Genomic DNA, 13432 nt, shown 5'->3' on the forward strand with positions numbered 1-13432 from the left:
GTGATGCCCGTCTTATTTTAACACTTCCTTTTTCTCAGAATAGCTAAACCAGGTTCAGCATGCCTAGCCCACTGGAACCTGGTGTTTGCCAACCCTGGGCCCTCCAGATGTTGCTTGACTGCAGCTCCCATCAGCCCCCAGCCAGCAAGACCAATGGTCATGGATGGTGGGAATTGTAGTTCAACAATGTCCTTGGACTCCAAATCCCATCACCCCTCAGTCAGCATGGCCAATGACCAGGCATGATGGGAGTTGTAGTCTAGCAATATACAGAGGCCGGGTTGCTTATCTGTGCTCCCAAATGTGACAGAACAAGGTGTTTCATTCTGGCATTCTGGCATTTCACATATATCATCATCATCATCAATTATCTCACCTTCCACATTCGTCTCAAGTCGGGATCAGCGAATTTTCATTTTTCCAATCCAAGTTCAGTTCTTCACCTTTCCAGATCGGTTTGTGATTTAAACCAAAACCAAAAACTATTCCTCATGAAACTACATCAGCATATTTGCGCAAATTTCTTCGGATATGCTTATTTTTGGATGCACTTTTGTCGAACACACACATTTTTGCAAAGCCGTTTCCCCTAAGATCACACATTTTGTATGGTGCTTTCACTAATACAGTGGAACCTCGGGTTACATACCGTCCTCCTTACGAACGCTTCGGGTAATGAGCTCCGCTAACCCAGAAGTAGATGCTCCTGGTTGTGAACTTTGCCCCAGGATGTGAGCGGAAGTAACGCGGTGGTGGTGTGAGGCCCCATTGGTGAAAGCGCACCTCATGTTAATAACAGTTTCAGGTTAAGAACGGACTTCTGGAACGAATTACCATATTTTTCCATTTCTAAGACTAGGTTTTTTTCACCAAAAAATTAGGTTTAAAATTGGGGCTCGTCTTATACACTGATAGTTCTGAGGGGTGTTTTCTTAATTTGGAGTCCTCCAAAATAGGGGGCATCTTATACATGGGGGCATCTTATACACGGAAAAATATGGTAAGTTTATAACCGGAGGTACCACTGTATACGCAATTCTATGCATGCTTTAACCTAGTAGATGCCTTTTCATAGACTTGGCTGTTTGTTCCTTGTTAGGAAACCCCTCTCACAGAGTTCCCTGGGAAGAAGGATTGACTCTTAAACCACTCTGGGAGTTGCAGCCCTATGAGAGAGAAATCAGGGGTGTGGGGTTCCCCTACGAACTCTCAGCACCCCAGCTGATGACAGCTCCCATAATTCTTTGGGGGGAAGCCATGACTGTTCAAAGCAGTATCACAGCGCTTTAAATGTGTGGTGTGAATGTGCCGGCCCCTGTATATCTCACAGCTGGAACAGTGTGGTGTTTTGAGGCGCCTGCTCTTATAAACACCATTTTCCATCGTGAGATTCCCTCTGGCCATCCTCCTACTGCGTGGCTCCAGCCTAGCCTGGGCCCCTGAGCCTTCGCATACCTAGCGTAACAATTAATCCTGCCTGTATCCAAATGTGCAAGGTCTGGGCAGAGAGCTGTCCTCAATGTATCAGTTGGAATTACCCTGGTATTTCCAGCCTTCTGTTACCGCTAATCGCCTTCCCTCGGTAACATCTTGTGTTAGTGCACAACAGGGAGCAGAGTCTAATTGACTTTGTCATTAAGCCCCCAGGATCTCCCACGGTTAGCGGCTTAGCCACAGCCTGGGGACATAAGCTGGATTGTACCTCGCCAGGCCTGCCTTGAAATAGATTGTGGCCAGGCCTCAGCCAGCCCCACGGCCGAGGCACGATGTCCCCCTTTTTTGGGGTGGGTCAGTGGGGGGAAAAAATAAAAGCAGCCCACCCACTCAGAGGAGAAAACGAAGGGAAGTTTTCACCAGGATTTCTCAAAGTGGTCGATAACTGACCCCTTCTGGGGTCGAAAAGGGGTTTCTTTCTTTATTTCTGGAAATAACCTTTGTATTAAAGGTTTCATGAACTACAAAGAACGTGCGATCTCTCTCTCTCTCTCTTCTTTTTTGATCAGATTATAAAGTCTTCTAGTTATGTTCAATGTAAAATGTATAACAATATGATATCCATGGAACAGGCTAGAAGGTTGTCGTTTTGCTAGTTTGGTAGGTATGTGGGTTTTTTTTATGTCAGTGTCAATTGTCAGTTGAGTATTTCTATATATTTATTGGTTTACATCAGGGGTCCTCAAACTTTTTCAGCAGGGGGCCGGTCCACTGTCCCCCAGACCTTGTGTGGGACCGGACTATATTTTGGGCAAAAAAATGAATGAGGGGCGGGCTCTGGAGAGGGGCTGCTTTAAATGGCGGCAGCTTCAGAGGGGAGCTCAGCCAGCCAGAGCTCGTGTGTCTTGCGAGTGGCAGGGGCTGGCGGTGGTGGTGGCAACGGGGGGATGATGAGCGGCGTGCGAAAGGGCTCCAAAGGGCACCAACAAAGCCCAGCCCCCTTCCTCCTCTAGGTAGGGCAGGGAGAAGCCAGAGAGGGAGGGAGGAGGCACCGCCACCGCCGTGTGAGGGAGAGGGAGGGAGAGGGAAAGAAAGCGCGTGCTGGCGATCCATGCAGTGATTCCTGGACCATCCACGGGCCGGATTTAGAAGGCAATTGGACCTGATCCGGCCCGCGGTCCTTAGTTTGCCGACCCACAGTTTACATAGACAATGAGAGAATATTGAGGGAGGCAGGGTGTGTTTGTTTGCCTGTGATCAACTGCAGTGAGATTTGTTTGCGTTTGCATTAGGTCAGGTTAGCCATATTGATTTGTATGGTGTTGGTAGATCCCTGCTATCATTATTGTCCGTTTGAGCTGTGTGTGTAATAAAAGGGTGCCATGCTGGGGCGAAGGTGTCCTTTTTCTTTTGTCCTCATGTCAGTTTTAGTTTATTTTAGTTAACTTTTCTAATAAGGCCATTCCCCATACAATTTGGTCCCAATGGTCCACGCTGACTCCTGACAAGCCTATCCAGTGCCTAACTATGACATTTCTGGCTGCAAAGAGTAGATAGGTTATAATAAGCTCCTTATGGTGCAAGTGAACATTACTGTCTTGGAAAACATTTAACGAGGCCAGTTCTGGGGTGGGTTCCAATACCTGTTTGAAAAGGGGTTTCTGAGGTATGGTGCACAAAATTTAAAACGGGACAAGGGGCATCAAAAATCAAGTGGAACGAGCATGTGCAGAGTGCACTCCTCTTGCCAGCTTTATTGCTTAAAAAAAATCTGTATACAAAGTTTCACTTTGGAACAATTATTTCTTATGGTGTCAGAAGAATAAGTCTCACACCCTTCTTTCCCTCCTGCAAAGATGCAAACCTATTAAAGCGAGCTGCCTTCTGAGAAACTTCAGTGAAGTGTTTTTTTTAAGGCTTTAAAGCTTTTCAAAGGCGCTAGACCAGACTTTATTTCATTTACATTCCAAAGAATCTGGGTTGAGGTCAACAGCAACTTTAGAAGCTCATCAAGGGGTCAGTGGACGGAGAGGTTTGAGGAACCCTGGTTTAGGCTGTGTTTTCCACAAGGGATAGTTCAAAGCACCAGCGATGGGACTCATTGATAGAAGTTAGGAATGGAGCCTCCCTGGTCAAAGGCAGTATACCTTTGATGGTCAGGAAAAATGGACAAACCAGGATGGTTATCAGCAATGCAGTTGTGCATGTGAGCATCTTCAAGACATTTGGCTGGCTGGTGCTGGAAAAATAAATGATGGCCTGAGGCTGTATGATGATTCCTGGATTTCTGACTCAGCTGTAGGAAGCTTCAGGCTAGCCGTTAAAACAGGTGCGGGAAACCTGTTCCGGCATATTTCGCTGGACTACATCTCCTATTTTTGAATTATGGTGCTGGAGGAGACTCTTGAGAGTCCCATGGACTGCAAGAAGATCAAACCTCTCCATTCTGAAGGAAATCAGCCCTGAGTGCTCACTGGAAGGACAGATCCTGAAGCTGAGGCTCCAATACTTTGGCCACCTCATGAGAAGAGAAGACACCCTGGAAAAGACCCTGATGTTGGGAAAGATGGAGGGCACAAGGAGAAGTGGACGACAGAGGACGAGATGGTTGGACAGTGTTCTCGAAGCTACCAGCATGAGTTTGACCAAACTGCGGGAGGCAGTGGAAGACAGGAGTGCCTGGCGTGCTCTGGCCCAGGGGGTCACAAAGAGTCGGACACGACTAAATGACTAAACAACAACAACAACACATCTCCTATCAACCCTGACCATTGGCCTTGGCTGATGGGAATTGGAGTCCAACGACAGCTAGAGGAAGCCATGTTGGCTGTCCTTGTTTTGCTCTACAACTCCCTTCATCCCTGACCACTGGGCATCCTGTCTAGGGCCTGACAGCAGCTGGATTCTGACTAGTGGCAGTTAGCTCAGTTGGTTAGAACGTGGTGCTGAGAACTCCAAGGTCGTGGGTTTGATCCCCATATGGGCCACCTGCATATTCCTTCACTGCAATTTCAGGGAGAACCCTCTGGGCCCCTTCCAACTCTCCCATTTTATAATTCTATGATAGGTGGTGCTCCACCCACTTTGGGCCGCCCACCACCATCAGGTGTCTTGTGAGAGGTTACCCCCTTCCCACAGGGCACTGGCAGCTGGTGCCCATTGGAGGCTGGTAGAAAGCATGGAGCCCAACAGTAGGTGGTGCCAGAGTCAGTGCAGTGGGAGACAACTTATTCTCCTTTTGTCCCCGTCTTCCTCCTCCCTGCTGAGTTCTGCAAGGGGCAACATGGAAAGGAAGGAGGAAGTTGAGAGACAGGGCCACCCCTTTGCACAGGCTGTAAGGAAGGAGGCAGGCAGCTGAGGACAGACTCAGCTTGGTAGGACAGCCCTCCGTTTCACCCCAATGGAGCAGCCTCCTCTGAACCAAAGGAATGGGGCCTTCCCTGCCTTAAAGGAGCATCAGTTTTCTTATTGTCATAGCTCTCAACATTTCCCTTTTTTAAAGGGAAATTCCCTTATTCCAAATAGGATTCCTTGCAAGAAAAGGGAAAAGTTGACAGCTATGCCTATTGTATTGCATTGTCTTGTACAGTGGTACCTCAGATTAAGTACTTAATTAGTTCTGGAGGTCCGTTCTTAACCTGAAACTGTTCTTAACCTGAAGCACCACTTTAGCTAATGGGGCCTCCTGCTGCCGCCGCGCCGCTGGAGCACGATTTCTGTTCTCATCGTGAAGCAAAGTTCTTAACCTGAAGCATTATTTCTGGGTTAGCGGAGTCTGTAACCTGAAGCGTATGTAACCTGAGGTACCACTGTATTACCTATCTGTCTGAAAGAACTGCTCCCTCCCTCCTTTACATTCCAGACTCTCCCTCACCTGAGCAGGTGCGCTCTGAGCTAGTTACTAGCTTCCAACCATTGAACGCACTCCCCTCGGTGCTTATTTTAAGCAGCCATCCTCCATCCGAGAAAACACTTTTCACCTACATGGCATCTTGGAACGCAGGTAAGTGAGCAGCTGATAGAGAGGGGGAAATCTACACACAAAATTTTCAACTACAGGAATGCCAACTTTTGTTCAGAAATTAACCCGGAGCGAGACTCTTAATCTCAGGGTTGTGGGTTTGAGCCCCACACTGGGCGAAATATCCCGGCATTGCAGGGGATTGAATTAGGCGACCCTCAGGGTCCCAATTCTACAATGCTGTGATTCTATAAGTCATGCCAAACGAATCCTTCACCTGACCCCAATATTTTGCCCTTTCATTTTCTGGGACCTTTGCTCAGCATTTGAGACAGCTGAGGTTGCAAAGGAGCCAGTACCCCCTCCCTTTCTCCACACCCCACACCCCCCTTCTCCATCTTGGCTCTGTGCCTTGGAGGGCATTTATGCCTCCCCATTCCCTCCCCCCCCCAGCCACATGGGAGATGTTTCTCTCATCTCCAGGTTGGCCCCAGACATATTTAGTGTGCTTAATCTTTTACCCGCGAATAATCTCTGTGGCTAAGATCACTCTTGGTATCAAGGCGAGTGTCTGATACGAGGACTCTAATCTGCTAGCCAGCAGGAAGGCACTCAAAGTGATCTAACAGGGATTTTCCTCCCCCCTCCCTCCCCATTTGCCCTCCCCAAAGAGAGGCAACAGAGAAGCATCTCCTGTGGCCTCTGATATCAACGTCTCCAGGTTGGGAAGCGACTGGCCCTAGGGCAGTTGTGTGGAGTCTCAGACCTCAAGGGCCAGATGTGGCCCCCAGGCCTCTCTGCTTGGCTCATGGGACCCTCCCCAGACCATTCTCCTTGCCACACTGGCAGAGTGGGTCAAAGTCAGGGAGCCACATTCTCTCCTGGGTAAGTTTCCAGGGGCCACTTGCCAGCAGATAGTGCGGCCAAAGCCATGCACAAGCACACACACACACCATTTCCACACAGTGCTGCAGAAGCAAAGGTACACTTTCCGGAATAGCAGTTATCACCACCATTAGATAGATTCATGGAGAAGATTAGCCTCCTTAGTTTCTGTCCTCCCCCTCCCCCATCTTAAATTCGGTTCTCCACATTTCTGCAGCATTTTGTGAGTTTTCATGTTTAAAATCCTCATGGAAATTCATGTGCTTTAAGCACATTTAAAAATAAATCCATTTTTGTACACTGTTTTGGTTAACATGCACATTTCTGTAAGCAATTTCTTCTAATATAACGGATTTTTGTGTGCCATTTTCACCACTATAATGCCGCTCAGTAGGCATTTTCATAAATATTGTTTGGTAGGCCAGTAAAGTGAGATGAGCGCTGCAACCCCAGAATCGTACAGGACTGGTCTTAACTGTCAGGGGTCCTTTACCTTTAGGGGAACTATATAGAGCATATCAGATAACTGGATTTTGAAGGGTGGCTGTGTTTCAGAATAAGTACACAAGTTGGATAAATTCAACTTTACATGCAAACTGAAACATTTCCCCCAATCACTTGCGAACCCTTAACGGTGGAAATGCAAATGGGGGGGGGCAGACGAGGTTGCATGTAATATTTAGAGAAAAGTCTAACGTGATTCTTTTAAGCCGCATGGTTACAACTCTGAATTCTACTTTTTGAACCAGCAATATTCTCCCCGAAGGGAGGTGCACCGTTCCTGGAGATACTGCAATACCAGGTCGATGCATGGAGTGGACGGAGCAAGCCCCTATTCCATCTCCCAATTCCAAAAATCCATTTAATATATAGTCCTCAAATAGAGGACATATCAGATATTAAACTGATAAGAACAGATACTACACTTGATCTTAGCCAAAAGGCCGAGAAGCGATACCTCAAGCAACAAAAATTACGCGGGGCTCCTTTCCGGACGGATTTTGAGCTGTCGGAGGGCAACTGGTGTTGCAAAGCGCTCACCGCCCCACTGGACTCAGCACCGTTTCCAATTCCACAAAATACACTCGGACAACGTTTCTGCTTCTGTTGTCCAACTCAGCAGCCTCTTGATGGACAGCTTAATCTCAAAAATAGTGTATTCCATCCACTTTGTCAATTTCTCAGCCGTCTGCCTGGTTGCTCGATGGCCATTGGTGCTAAATCTACATAAACTCGCCCATTCACTCGCCCAGGTGCTGCATAATTTAACTCGCTGCCTGCCAGCAGAGGTCCCAAAAGTTTCCCTTAGATAACTTCCTCCGAGAGCATCCTGCAAAAACACAGCTGTGCAAAAGACACATCCGTGCTGCCGTTAACTCTAATGCTCATTGGCAAAGGGGTGCTTGCAGGGCAAATGTTTCCTGTAAAACATTGTAATGCTGTAAAGAAATGTAACTGCAAGGAGAAAACGTATCTGCGTTCTCATTCCCTTTGTAACTTTGTAACCAGAGTCTGGTTGATTAGAACCAGTGGCATCACCAGAAAAAAATAAATTCGAGTGCGGGGAGCCATGTACGTAGCCAGGTTTTATTTTAGATGGGGGCAGGCTTTATGTGTTTTTTTTGAGGGGGGAGAACTGAGTTATCTGTGATGCAATTGGTGAGTTAGTTAAGTATTCTTATTTATTTGCTTGATTTGAGGGGGGGCAGCTTCCCCCCCACCCAGCTACACCCGTGGAGGGAGCACAGAAGGGGCAAAGTAGTGTATTTCTTAGTGGACAAGCTGTGGGCCACAGGAAGAAAAATAGCAGAATATTTCATGTTAAGATTGTCGTCCTAAACAGTGCATTTTCAAGTGAAAATACAGCAGTGCCTACTTAGGCATCCTTCACCCATACTGCTCCTCAGTGCTTTCCCTTGGAGTGCTCAGACTTCCTCACAACAGTCCCCCAAGGCAGGCTACGCAAAGAGTTGGTGGCTGGGTCAAGATCACCATGATGTGCTTGAGCATAGAGGTACAGTAGACCCTTGAGTTATGTTACTCTCGAGTATTTTTCTGGGTTTTGCCGCTTGCACATGCGCAGAAGCGCTCAATCACGCCGCACACATGCGCAGAAGCAACGCCTCTGGATACAGATTTTTCAAGGTGTGCACGGACCCCTGGAACAAATTAAATTCGTATCCAGAGGGTCCACTGTACGCTCCCAGGACTAGGTCCAACACTGTCGAACCATTACACCACCCTGGCCTTTTAACAGAGGGACAATTTTATTCCTGCATTGCAGGGGGTTGGACTAGATGACCCTTGGTGTCTCTTCCAACTTCCAGATGGGCGGGGTATAAATAGTCAACAACAACAACAACAACAACAATTACAATTCTATGATTCTAATGTAATTCTGCCGTTTTGTTTTTGGAAGATATTAACTAGTCTGAGCAGCAAAATAGCTGCTGTTTTAACATTTTGCACCAATATTTTATGTCTCAATATGAGACATATTGGTGGCCTCAAAACTATCAGCCAATATGTAATCTGCAATTTCTTTTTTTTAAAGTTGCTGTCCTACAGCTGGTTGTAAGGCAGCCCTGTTGAAGTTCCCAGAATAGGACCTCCTTCTGTCCAGAATAGGACCTCCTTCTACCTCATAAAGTAAGGTAACAAAGTGAGTCTTGTAGTATCTCAAGACTAACTTATGGCGTTAGCTTTCATGGGCTACAAAAGATACTCCGAGCGTATGGTTTTATGACTCTCACATGAAAACAATGTGACAACCTTGATAAGCATTCCAAGCATTTGCAGTTTAACATTTTAAACTTACTCTCACTTAGCTCTTCCAAGGGCTCATCCACACCTCCATTTCCCATGGAGAAATCTGTTCTTTACTTCTGAATCAGAGCAAACAGCAATTGAGTTTTCTGCAGATTGACATTTGTTCTGATTCAGGGGTAAACAGAGGGTTTCCCAGGAGAAAGCCATAATGCTCGGACCCATGCCTAGAAAGCGAAACATGGACAAGCCCTCAGTGGGTGTTTTTATCCCAGTTGGCTTTGGTCTTGTTTCTATAGATGCAATTTAATTGTTTTTATATAACGTTAGTGTTTTGTATATGTTTTTATTGCATTGTGAAATCACTTTGAGGTGCTTTGAGCAATGCATAAATGGAACAACAACAAAAAATGTCACTTTTAAAACAGGATGCTGCTCTTTTGTGGGCGCATCTTCACTAGTAGACCCGACACAAATCTCCCTCATGGACGGAAGCAAGCTAACAGTAAATCACACTGAGCAAGCTGGAGGTTCCCTATTAGCAAAACAGGATCTGCGCAGGAGTATCAGGCCCAATGAGAGCACAGCAACTCAGAACTTGCCTCCATGAAGCAGTTGTTGAGACTAGCGGTCCCCGCCTCCTATGTCTCCTCCTTTCCCGTGTTATTTCCAAACAACTGGACGCTACACCAGTGTGCCTGTTTTTGCTCTTCCCGCTTCATGCCTCTCCTGGTTCTGGGAGATGCAGGGGGAGAGAGAGACATTGTGCACCTTCACAAGCCTGATCCATCTCTGCCTCTTGGCCTCCCTCCTCTCCAGCCTCCGCTTCTGCCTCTGATTCTGAACTGCTCTCTGCCACAGCCTCTTCCTGCTCACTAAACCCTGTTGCCTCTTCAGCTTCCCACACCTCCTCCTCCTCCTCCCAATCTTCTCCCTCTTCTCCCAGTTGACCACGCCTTGTTAACCCACCACTACTCCCTGAGCCTTCTTCCCCTGGGGGTTCCCCATCTGGTTCTTCCAACCATTCCGCTGCGTCCAACCGCTCCACAACACTGACCTAGATGCTTGCTTTTTACTGCCTCGCAGGGTTGTTATAAGAATTTTAAGGTCTTAGATATATAATAAATGTTCATAAATGTACCAAGCAAACACGTACATAAATATATAAACCACATGTCTGGAGCAGCACAGGAATACAGTCCTGAAACCATTTTGACTCCCAAACTGACCAAATGTTTCTCTGCAAGGAGGGAGAGGGAACCTTCCCATTATCTCAGGAATTAAGTGATTACCATCTCAAAGGAATGGCCAGACTACCAGGAAAGGCAATCAGATAAGGCATTATCAGATAATCTGGCGGACAGAAGATAAAGAAAGCACTCAGATTTCTGTTGTAGACCACCTTTTCTATGATGTAGGTATGATGTATCTGGGGGGTGGTCTTGGGCTACACCCCTTCTGTGAAGTATGTATGTATGTTTCTGGGGATGGTCTTGAGCTCCAGGGCAGGGAATTTCAAAATGTCTATATAAGGGGAGGCACACCTTTGTTCTGGGTCCTCCTCCGTCCTCCTGCGTGTGAGGGGAGCACCCTGTTGCAACAGCGTTAATAAAGATCAGGCTTACTAGCTGCTTTGCTTCTCAATATTCTCTGGTTGGCCTCTAATATTTCCTCCTATAATGGAGAATCTACAAAGGACTCCATAAGGGCTCTTGTGCACCCCATAAGGGAACGAGACCAGATTTTGTTTACAACAGGGTGAATTTCAGAGCCGGTAAAACCTGTACAGTTGTTAGAATCACAGTATATTCTGGTTCAAGTTTGCTCAACAGGCAGAAATCCACCAGGGCTGGTAGCCTTTCTCAGGGTGGAAAAAAAAAGAGCATGAAAGGGTGTTGAATTCCCCTGTGCCCAGTCGAATGCCGTCCATGTCTCCAGATCAAAAGTCTAAAAAGCATTTGACTTTTAATTCCTAATCAAGGGTTAAAACATTAAACAGTTTATTGGGGAATGGAGAACTGGAAATGTGGAATGGACTATCCTAGGAAAGGGCGTGGCTGGCTGGCAGGCACCCTGAACAGGGACGCTCCATTTGTCTTCTGCATTGTATACAGAATAAAATCGCAGCAGGCAGCCAGCAATGTAAAAAGGGGAACATCATTGGAAGGCTCGTTGCTCCCCCCTTGCGGAAGAAACCTGCATCTGCAACCTTCCAAATTCTGAGAGTGAAACGCTGGCTATTTTTGGATGGGATTCGATCACACATTGGCAAAGGCAGGTCGCACAATGAAAGCTGATTAGGAGGCCGTGCAGAACTGACCCGCTTCACCCCTTGAGACTGGACTTTTTGATTAAAATGAACATGCGGTATGAAGGTAAACAATGGAACCAGGGAAGATAATAGGGGGAAGTCAACTCTTTTTATTTTTATTTTTTATGTTTGAATATGTATTGTTGTTTTTATTTTTTGCTGTTTTTGGAAAATTAATAAAAAAATTAAAAAAATTAGATTGGGCTTTTTGTGAAAAGGGAACTGGCAGCAAAATGCCCCGGAAAGTATGGGATAAGACTGTGGTTTTGAAGCAACAGCCTGGATAGCTCAGTTAGTTAGACTAGAGTGTGGTGCTGATAATGCCAAGGTTGCAGGTTCGATTCCTGTATGTTGCAGGGGGGTTGGACTAGATGATCCCCGGGGTCCCTTCCAACTCTACGATCATCATCTAACCTCTCCACCAACAAATTAGAATAAGTGCTCAGTAACTCCCCCGGCAACTCAATGCAAACAACTCAAACAGTCTGTTTATGGCCCAAGCATTACGTTTCATTTCTTTTTAAAGGTTTATTTTAAGACACCCCTCTAATCTTGCCACCGTGTACAGCATCAAGACACCAATCAACAGATTTTAAAAACAACACAAAATGCCACAGCAAACAGGGGAGGCATATAGCATGCAAAACTAGTTGAGAGAAGCTATTGGGAGTTTTGGAACTTCTGGTAGTTCCACCCACCAGACCCCACAACTCATACAGTATATCTCCTTGCTGTAATGAAATATGGACATCACCAAAGTACGAAATGACAATGCATTATGGGAGTTTTGAGAGTTTGTGCTTCGCTTTTCATCAGGCCTCCTCTCTCTTTTCACTATATCCCATTGCACATTCTGCCCAGTAGTAAATGCACATTTTAGAGCAGCTGGTTCATTGGGGAGAAGGTGGCACTGCTCCACCAACCTCTGCTTTCCCTCAGCCAGATCCTCGGTTGCTTGCCTTCTTGCTTACAACCACATGTGTGTGTGTGTGCGCAATCTTCCTCCTCCTTAAAGGTAAAGGGACCCCTGACCATTAGGTCCAGTGGTGGCCAACTCTGGGGTTGCGGTGCTCATCTCGCTTTATCGGCCGAGGGAGCCGGCGTACAGCTTCCGGGTCAAGTGGCCAGCATGACTAAGCCACTTCTGGCGAACCAGAGCAGCGCACGGAAACGCCGTTTACCTTCCCGCCGGAGCAGTACCTATTTATCTCCTTGCACTTTGACGTGCTTTCGAACTGCTAGGTTTGGCAGGAGCAAGGACAGAGCAATGGGAGCTCAATCCGTCGCGGGGATTCGAACTGCCAACCTTCTGATCGGCAAGCCCTAGGCTCTGTGGTTTAACCCACAGCGTCACCCTCGTCCCTTCCTCCTCCTTAGTGTTGCCTTTGTTGGCTGGTGCTCATTGGGGACTGGTTGGGCAGAAGGCAGGGAGCCCAACAGCAGATGGCGCCAGAGCTAATAACAGGCAGAGCCAACTCATTCTAGTTCTGTCTCCATCCTTCTCCTCCTGCTGATTTGTACCCTGAGACTGAGGAGGAAGCTGGCAGGCAGGTCCACCCCCTGGACTGGATGTAGGTAAGCAGGCAAGCAGGTGGGGTGTGTCAGAGGGTAAAGTGAGGTTAGTGGGGCAGTGCCCCCATTTGCCCTAATGGACACTGTTTCCTAATGGACATTTGGGCTCCCAGATCCCAAGCAGCTGTGCTCTCCTCAGTTCCAGGAGGGTTGATCTATCTCTTTGCGTCTTTCTTGCTTTCTCCCAAAGCCTGGGGCTGCCCAGAGGATGTCCTGTCCATTGCAGGAGCATCTAGAGATAATTCAGCTGGAACCATCCCTTCTCTCCTTGTGAACCCAGCTCCTGCGGGTGACATAGTGCAGCTGTCTCAGGCTGGCGTACATCTGAGGATGAATCACTTGGAATTTAGGCTCTTCTGAAGTTGACCCAGATCGAGATTTGGGGGGTGGCGGTGGTTGGAGGAGAAGAGTTCAGGGTGGTTTCCCCTCTCATTTTTTCCTGCTGATTTCTACATGAACGATTGGGAAATTGGTGTGTGTGTGTGTGTGTTGGGGTGGGGGTT

The 13432-nt window shown here is 47.1% G+C and overlaps 1 non-coding gene across 1 annotated transcript; it reads right to left on the minus strand.

The window, feature by feature from the left end:
- Positions 1–7045: 7045 nt before the first annotated feature.
- LOC128404518 (U2 spliceosomal RNA) lies at positions 7046–7236 on the minus strand. The gene has a single exon (XR_008328119.1). It is a non-coding gene; the product is annotated as a U2 spliceosomal RNA (small nuclear RNA).
- Positions 7237–13432: the final 6196 nt, after the last annotated feature.

Source organism: Podarcis raffonei, chromosome 16 (genome assembly GCF_027172205.1).
Source record: "Podarcis raffonei isolate rPodRaf1 chromosome 16, rPodRaf1.pri, whole genome shotgun sequence".
NCBI classification, from domain to species: domain Eukaryota; kingdom Metazoa; phylum Chordata; class Lepidosauria; order Squamata; family Lacertidae; genus Podarcis; species Podarcis raffonei.